Here is a 9,763-nt window from a genome sequence, read left to right as displayed (position 1 = left end):
TCAGACTTTGGATTAGATTAACACACACTTCTTCTCCACCCTTACCAAGAATCTGTCTTCACTAACTGATTTTAGATGCATTCTTCTAAAAAGCTTTCTGCATTATGCCTTCTGCACTTAAACAATTTTGGACAGTTTTCCTCCTACTCTATTATCCGAGGCATGTTTATATCCCCTCAAACATGCACACAAAAGGGATCACAGTAGGAGACAGATCCAAATGTGCTTGTCTGTTGATAGAATGGCATTTGCCAGTTGAGCTTTCTTCCTCCCAGAATCTGATCTGGAAAGTTAAAGGATCCATGGAAAGATTTTTGGAGATGCATGGATGGAGGTAGGTGGAAAGAAGAGGAAAGTTCTACTACATGAGTAATTATTAATCACTCAATATTGGAGGCAGTTTATCTTGCACTTTCTCTTCCATCATAATATCCAAGCATTAATGTGAATTAATATGACAGGTTGATCCACACATTAGTTATTAAATCTGCTTACCAGTGCAGTCTTCCACATTTTTGGAAAATGATGTGTGACAATTGGGGAAAATTTGCTGACCACAACTATCACACTGACCACATTTTCCATTGCTTCAAATTCCCACAGTGTATTCCCTCAATATATTTTGAAAACACAGAAGTTTTAGTTCTCCACAATTCAGAAGATGCCTAATATTTAGCTCCAAAAACATTTTCTGAGCATCACAGATTTCATAAAAACATTGAAGCGAACTGAGACAGTCAGGAGAAATGGAAAAGAAACTCTACCTTGATCTAAATAGGAAAATGCATGGAAAGTATATTTCCATGTATACATTTTTAAATTGATCTTTCTGATTGATGTTTTGATGTTTCAGACCACCCTTAATGATGATTTGCCTTCTTCACAAGGTCTCTAGTCATCTTCATTTATCTTAAACCTTTCACTGATTTTCACCTTTCAATCCTTTCTCCTTGCCACCCAGGATAATTTTGAGTAAGAGATGTTAAGCCGTTTCAGAGAGAAGCCACTGCATTGAGACCATTGCTCTCAGACATATTTATCCACATATATTTACTCTTCATAGAAAATACTTGCTGCCAGGCCTCAAATATGAAAGTTCTGAAGGCCTGAAGATTAAGTGAAAATTTTAGTAAAACCTTGCCACAGTGGCTGATGTAGAATGCAATTACTGGGCTGGAAGAAGTCCTTCAGATTGAGCCCAACTTTTCCTGCTCAGTGTAAGAATCAAAATATTAGTTTCCCAGACAAATGGTTGTCTAAACTTCTACTCGAAAACATCCAGTGAAGGGGTATCCATCATCTCTATGGGTAATTGGTTCACCTGTCAGAATGCTCTTACTGTTAGGAATGGTTTTTTGCCTCTAACATTCAACCAGAATCTGTCTTCCACTAACTGAAATTCATTATCCTGTCTCCTATAGTCTGGGATGAAAGAGAGCATATTTTGATCTTTTGCTATGAGATATTTCTTCAAGTATTTGAACAATGCTATTTTATCTCCTTTAGTTCAGGATTACATAAAGCCAGCTCCAATCTCTCTTCACAAGTCTTAATTTTGACTTCCAATCACCTTTGTAACCCTTCATTTATCCTATTCCATTTTCTATGAATTCTACAGGTTTAGTGCCCAGAACCGAGGCAATAAAAAGTGGTCTTGTATTCTAAAGCAGAATAGATTAGAATGATTACTTGGAATGGAAATTTATACTTTGGTTGATGCAGTCAAAAAATTGAATTTTCTTCTCTTTGCAGGTCTCATATTCAATTTGCACCCAACTGCAATTCCCAAATCTTTTCTGCAAGCACTGTTATCGTGATAGGTACAGTATATTTATGCATTTGATCTGAACTTTGCACTTCTCTTTGTTTGCCATCTTCCATTTTTTATCCTTATTACTACTTCTTGCTTTTAATATATCTGTGTCTTCACTAATTCTTATTTCCAGCCCATTTCCCCTGGGATCAATTTATAATTGATCTAAGTTTATTCCTTTTTTCTGAAGTCCATGTTATTGTGGCCTTCACTTGTAGTTTCCTTTAAAACCAAGAACTACAGCATTACATGGTTGCTTTCCTCCAATGTTCCTCCTACTTCCACTACCCAACTAATTATTTTCTATTGATTAGATCAAAACAAGGACGGTTTATTCTCTTTTTCATCTTTTACTCTGTCAAAGAGAAGACAAAAGGGAAAGTGCCCAGAAGTACCATGCTTAGCAGGGTTTGTTTTCCAACAGCTGCCAGAGCAATTAAAGTTCCCCATCATTACTAACTTCATGTCTCTCTGAACATTTTCTTTTGGAAGACATCATCAACATTACTTTCCTGGTTGGCTAGGTAGACATAACAACAGTATTGCCTTTACTTGTTCTTCCATTCATTTTAACCCAGCTGTTCTCTGCAGCATTGCCAAATTAGCTCATCTGGGTTTATGAAACAAGATAGATATTTTTAACTTATGATGCAACTCTACCTTTCTGATGCTTCTGATTCTTTTGAACAAATGATCAGCTCTGCTCACTAAACCAATCTTACAAGATTGTATCAGGTTGACAATTTAGCATGGCTAAGAGCCAAATAGGAGCAAAACAGACAACAAAAAAGTGAATTAATGACAAAAGATTTTCCTGCCACTTCTTATATGCATTTGTATTTGTAATGTGGTATGCTTTTATACGGCCTTCCACTTCAGCAGATGAAATTGGCTAACACTGAGAAATGTAACCATGATTTAATAAAATTCACATTCATTTCAATACCGGTTTAAGCATTGCTCATGATCCCATAAATTCCCTTCCAGTCCTTAAGATTTCTGTGAAAACTACCAGTATTGAAGTTTTAAGACATGTAGGGTAATTTAAACCTTCCTTCCTTCAGTCTTTCCTACAAGAGGGAAATGATGTAAGTTGAGGTCAGTCGATGGTTAGATCAAAAAGTAGTCCTTGACTTATGACAATTGAGCCAAAAATTTCCATTGCTAAGCAAGGCAGTCATTAAGTGAATTTTCCCCCTTTTTACGATGTTTCCCACAGTTTTTAAGTGAATCACTTTATTTGTTAAGTTAGTAACATAGTTATGAAGTGAATCTGACTTTCCTTTGAATTTGTTTGTTAGAAAGTCTCAAAAGGTGATCACATGACCATGGGACATTGCAACCTTCATGAATAAATGCCAGTTGTTAAGCATCCAAATTTTTATCATGTGACCATGGGGATGCTGCAATGGTCATAAGTGTGAAAAAGAGTCATAACTCACTTTTTTCAGTGCCATTGTAACTATAAACGGTCACTGAATAAATTTTGGTAAGTTGAGAACTACCTGGGAATTTCCATAATAGAGAGTGAATTTGAATAATACAAAATTTGAATTTACATTTTCATTCTTAATGCAACACCTTAACCTATACATTACACTAGAATGAAAGGAGATAAAGACCTGAATTAGATCTACAGAAAATGTTATACATTATAAGGTCACCCTCAAAAAGTGATGGAAGGCATAGGTACTTTTTTTTTACCTGAAGCCATTTCTATTCTTCCATTCTCATCTTACCTTTTTCTCCTTCTTCTCTTTTTTCTTTTTCTTGTCCTTTTTGTCTCCATCCTTATGGTCTTTATGTTCTTTTCCTTTGTCCTTTTCATCCTTCTTGTCTTTGTCTTCTCGCCCAAATGCTAAGAATGGCAATGAGATTTCAGAATATAGGGAAATCAGCTGGGACATTCACAGATCAGAAATGTAGAGAATGAAGGGAATAATCTATCATATGCCTTGATTTCCTAACAAGGACATTTTCAAAGGCTTTTTCAGTGCAAGCCAACATTTTCCTGTATACTATGTGTTGTAGTGCTGAATAGCTATTCAAACTTCATAGGAAGGATAGAGCTCAAGGGCCAGCTTTGAGGACAGAAGACCAACAACTAAGATTGATTTGGTAGATATATTTTTTTTTAACTATTGCTTGTGGGAAACAGGTTAGTGGCAATTGAAATGAAAAAAGATGACTCTTTGATGGAAAAATAAGTTTTATCTAAGATTTCCAGTTAGGACCAGCATTAGATAGTTGCACAAAATCATTATTATGTTGCACGAGAATGCTTTCTCCACATGCAATATAATCTCATGCATTAGAATAGCTTTATAACCTAATTCTGAAACCAGAGTACTATCTACTGAACATTAGGCCAGATAATATAGGCACAAATATATGGTGTCTGTGTGTATTTATCACCACGTCAGCAAGAATATGTTTTGCCCAACATTGGAAGGGGAAAGACCTGCTGGCGGAAGATTTGATTTTGGAGAAAATTTTGGATTATGCGGAAGCCGACAGACTGACTAAAGCATTGCGAGATCAAAAGGACTCCGTATATTTCCAATGTTGGGACAAATGGTATGTTTGATTGAACAACAGACACCCAAAAAGTCAAGTATAACCAGGACTATGCTTAATATTTGTTAAATTTCCTGAAGCCTACATACCGTAGAAAGTGTAAATATCATGTAAAGTTTCTGTCGCGATCGTTTGTTTGACTATTTTTTTTGTTTGATGTACTGTTTTAAATAAATTAATTAATTAATTAAAAAAAAAAGAATAGCTTTATAATATGTACAGATAGGTTGTTTAAAGGGCCACAGTCCCCTATTTCCATGGACTTTACAAAAGGGAAATTTACACTACATTGGAGACTAGTCTAGGTGAAGAATATGGCATAAGCCATTCCTTCTTTCAACACTAATTCTGTTTCCCCACCATTCCATCTGAATGGGTGATGTCATTCTACCTAATAAAGGCACAGTCCTGAAACTGGTGTACGAAAGGTATTCAGTACCATTAACTGTGTAGCTGAAATGATCTCAAAAGTCCTTACCTTCTCTAAAGACTCCTATTCCAAAGGCTAAAGTTAGGTAACTCTGCTGAATCGTGCAAGAGGACCAAGCAAGAACTTGGCCAAATTTGGCTAAGCTATATTCAGCATGAAAACAAGCATATGGCTTTATGGGTAGGGGTCTAAATATGTCTGAGTACTTAGAATAGAGGTAGAATATGCTCAGCTGGTAAGAAAGAGGGCTTGCTGAAGGACCCAGTACTAAAGGAAGGCCACCTTTATGGACCATTGATCCTTCTCATTAGATTTATTTACTTTCTGGATATTCGATGGCCTCTCTCCAAGAAAGAGAGCAGAGAGTTGCTCTACAGAACATGGTTCTACAGAAAGGCATTCCATGGGTCTATGGATTAACCTACTGCAAATTTATTTATGGATTTAAAATATTTTTATAGCCGCTCATCTTGAAACAACTCTGGAAGGCTTATAACCAATAAAACAATTAAAGCAATATAAACAGTAACAACCAATAGCAATCAAACTAAAACAGGAAAACCTGGCACCATAACCACACCTCTCTGATGCACCTATATTTTTGTCCCACTCTGACCTTACCTGATGCCTGAGGCAAGAGTCAGGTTTTAGGTGTTCTCCAAAAAGGTGGAAGAATAGGGGCCTTTCAAATCTCAGGGGGGGGTTGTTCTACAGGGCAGGGGCTGCCACACAAACTTCTGAGGACCCACAAGATGGGAATGTTTAAGGGAAGGGATCTGGAGCATGCCCAACCTATCCATTCTGGTGGGACGGACAGATGTTCTCAGGGAGAGACGGTCCCAGAGATATCCTGGTCCCCTGCCATACAGAGCTTGAAACATAATAACCAGCACCTTGAATTGTTCACAGAAGAGAGCTAGGAACCAATGCAGGCTAACCAGTGTAACAGGTGTATAATATGAGCAAACTTAGAGATGCCCAACATTGCATACTGCTGCATTAAGAACCAACTGTAAATTCCAGGGCAGTCCCAAATAACCACATGGCAATAATCCAAATGAGAAGTATCCGTGGTGCAGAGTTACTATGATCAAGGCTTCCCAACCCAGGAAAGAAAGAGCAACATTGGTGCACAACACAAATGTGTGCAAAGACCCCCTAGCCATAGTGGTTCATCAGATTGATTGGTTATTGTTCTATTAATTGGTTTAGGTTTTTAATCCTATTATACCGGTATTAAATTGGTGAGACACTTAGCATTAATGGAGTGGTATATAAGTTAAATGAATAAATAATATAAAAACTAAAGTGTTAACAGGAACAAATTCCATTCTTTGTTTTGTTTTTCTGCAAGCATCTAGATTAAAAGCAAAAAGAAACTAGTAGAACAGAAGTTAATATGTTATAAGAAGTAAATTACCAGAGGCTCGATAAAGTCAAATGTAACTATATCTTTGTCTCTAGCACTTTTTATTGGTTGGGTTGGGTTTGTGAATCTCATTACTTTTTATACTGAGGATAAGTTTATTTTATATAGAGTAGGTTACATTTTAGAATCAATCCAAACCAATTTGTTATAGTAACAAAAATTAAATTAAAAAAAGAAAGGAACAGGGCCTCAAAAATAGTGTGGCAAAGTATCCCTTTGTATATATATGGGACTTTCTAGACACATAAAAGTCATCCTTATTTTATCCTTGAAATTTCCACAATCCTTGCTTGGAAAAGAAAAAAAAATGGATGAAATGATGGAAAAACATAGGAAAGTTGTAAATCACTGGACAATAAAATCAGTGAATCAAAACTAAGGTGACTACTGTTTAACCTTTGCTACTATTGCTCTATTATCTGTTAATTGCTGAAGTTCAGTTTAATGATTAACTTTGTTTTTTATCTACAAAGAAATTACAGCATTCTGATGAAGAGACTACATTTCTACTGAAAGTAGTATCTTTCGCTAATGATTTGGGAAGAATTTTGAAACCAGCTTATCAGTAGAAAAACAGAGATACAACAAAATGGAACACAAAACTAAAATGAAGAAAAGAATTACCTTCTGAAAAAGACAAGAAAATAGAAGATGAGTTCCAAGTTGAAACTATGTGGGACTCCCAAGATTATGTGATACAGAAATAGTTCAAGTGAGATAGGAAGGGATTGAGGAATTCAAATCTGAAAACTCCACTGAATAATGATTTTTTCTTTATTTTTTAATTTTTTAATTTTAATTTTTAAAATTATTTTAAAATATAAAATATAAAAAATATATTATTAATTAATAATAATAATAAATTATTAATTTAATTAATTTTTATTCTTTAGAAACATTCACGTTAACAGCTGCCCATTTTCAGCATGTCATAGTATGCATACAGTAGTTCATGCATAGCTAGATATACAGAATGCAAGGCAAGACAAAAACACAATAAAATTCAGTATCAGTGCAGTAAAGGGAATGAAATGAAAAAGGAAACCTACCTTTTAAAATTGAAGACATTGTTCAATAACAGTTCAGTTATTACAAAATATATAATTAATTTGTCAAGGCTCCACACTAAATTTCTTAGGTCAGATCAGTATAAATTAAGTTGAATCTAAGCAGGATTGGAAGATACCTAGGATAAAAGGAGTAAAAATGATTATGGACTTATTTTTTATCTATAAAAAAGTTGCAAAAATTCTTGACATGATGTAAACCCAGACTGATTTTAAAAAAGAACTCACAAGTCTTGCTCTAGAAGACTAGATAAACAAAACTATCAGATTTCCAAACCTCTGTTTAAGAATCTGGTTTCACCAGTTTCCATTTGGCCTCACCCAACTTCAGCCCCATAACAAACAATACAGAGAATTTGTACAGGTTCTCTATGCTTAGGTTCTTTATGCAGAAAATTCAAATATGATAAATAAGATTCTCTAATTTGAGACCTTAATGGAAAAAGTTTTGGTTTCTCATTCATCTTCCTTAATTGTGGAGCAAATAAGCACTCATACTGCTACTACAGATGTATAAACTGCATGAGTTTTCATAACCACTATTCATGCACCAAATAAAATTTGACAAGCCCTAATGTTGATTTCTCCTATGGATTTGCTCTTCCTGAGTTTTAAGCATTACTGAAATAATTGCTTGCTCTCCTGAAATCTGAGGAGATTAAACGTCAAAGCAAAATATCTTCACTCTAATTCATGCAGAACCCAGTCCCAATCAAGACAGAGTCTTCTAAAGTGCTTTCTATCTATAATGCCAGCTGGGGTAGAAAAAAAATCATTCACAGAAAAGACAGAAAGGTACAGTATATAAGAAAGCCCTCTTACCTGGGGAACTGGAAAGAGAAGCAAGCCTTTCAATGCAGACTTGACTAGCAGAGCTGTAGCTCCTGCTGCAGAGATACCTCCCCTTTTATGATTTGGGAAAGAAGAAAAACTGGTTCCACCCAGCACCAAGCTTATACGTCCCACATAAAATAAATGGGCAGTATGTATACAGTTGCTCAGACTAACTTCGTTCTTAAATCCTGATTATTCCGGCCAGTTTTGACAGGCCTGGGTGTCAGACAGGTTGTCTTTATTTGACCAATTTACTTCACAAATGGCTATTAAATCCTATAATCTCATTGAGAATAATTCAGGGCAGAATTTATGGTGGAGCACAATATGTTGACCAAGAATTTATCAAGTGCAATTATACTAAAAATTGCCTAAATTATTTTACCATCTATGGAAAAAAAATCCAGCAAATGCCTCTTTTGGAGTAATATATAATAATATCATTCCTAATCATAACTTCAGTTACAATTGTTATGTTCCTTCATGACACCTAAAGTCACACCTTATTTGCTTTTTACAATGTGACCAAAAGAGTTTTCACTCAAAACTGAATATAGATTGATTCTACTTTTACCTTCCTTTTTTGCAAGAGATTTGACCAGAAAAGAAAGAAAACAACAGAGAGGTTATTTGATTAGTCAAGTGATAAGGACATGTCAATTTCAGCAATCATTCAAAATGTCAGCAAGACTTAGCAACTAAAACATTTCTACATACATTTCTTGAAAGCAACTGATTTTGTAACTGAGATTCTTCCACAGAGATAAGAATTCCACTGAGTTGAGTCAGTATTGAAGAAGTGTCTTGAAGATATCTAAAGGAATATATACATGTGCAAAGTATGTAACGTTGCACATGCATATATTCCTTTAGGTATCTTCAATCACATTGAGAGAAGAGTAGGCTTTCTGGAGTAAATAATAATCAATTTCTTATATAACTACACAATTGAGCATAATAGTGTTCCAAATTAAGCTATTTGATTGTTTTTATCAGAAGTGCTTGAAGTATGCTTCACAGTATAAATTAAGAATAGTACAATAATTGATCATTCTAACTTATGTAGATATAAGTATAAATAGGAAAAGCCCAATATTAGAATTACCTGTATGTTGTTTTATGAGAATTTATCCATCAATTTCCCAGAGCATCCATGAAGATTCTTAATCATTCAGGTCATGGTTGTTCCAAAGGTGCTTTTCAAAAGGCAACTGGACTTTCTTGAGTTTTTTCCTTGAAAAAGTTTCACTTCTCATCCAAGAAGCTTCTTGAGAACTGAAGAAACTTCTTGGTTGAGCAGTAAAACATTTTCAAGGGGAAAAGAAACCCACAAGAAATTCCAGTTGCCTGTTAAAAAAGCACCTTTGGGACACTTCCCAGAGCTGTTTTCCATTTTTTTAAAGAATAATCATGGTTCACAGTTGGCCTCCATTTTTAGTATTAAAATTTACATATCCGACATGCCAAAGACCAGGTTTGAAAGGATTGCTGCCCATTTTCAGCCTTGAACACGTGTTGCCAGAAGCCAAGATGGAGACCAATGATCATGCTGTTAGCATATGTTTGAAGTGGGCAACTTGTGCCTCTTTTGGTCTTGTAATTATTGCTATAAT

The sequence above is a fragment of the Pituophis catenifer genome, unplaced genomic scaffold (genome assembly GCF_029215685.1).
Source record: "Pituophis catenifer annectens isolate HBS135680 unplaced genomic scaffold, rPitCat1.0.hap2 SCAF_2, whole genome shotgun sequence".
Classification (NCBI taxonomy): domain Eukaryota; kingdom Metazoa; phylum Chordata; class Lepidosauria; order Squamata; family Colubridae; genus Pituophis; species Pituophis catenifer.
The sequence above is the reverse complement of the archived record's forward strand: the minus strand, read 5'-3'. Positions refer to the sequence as shown.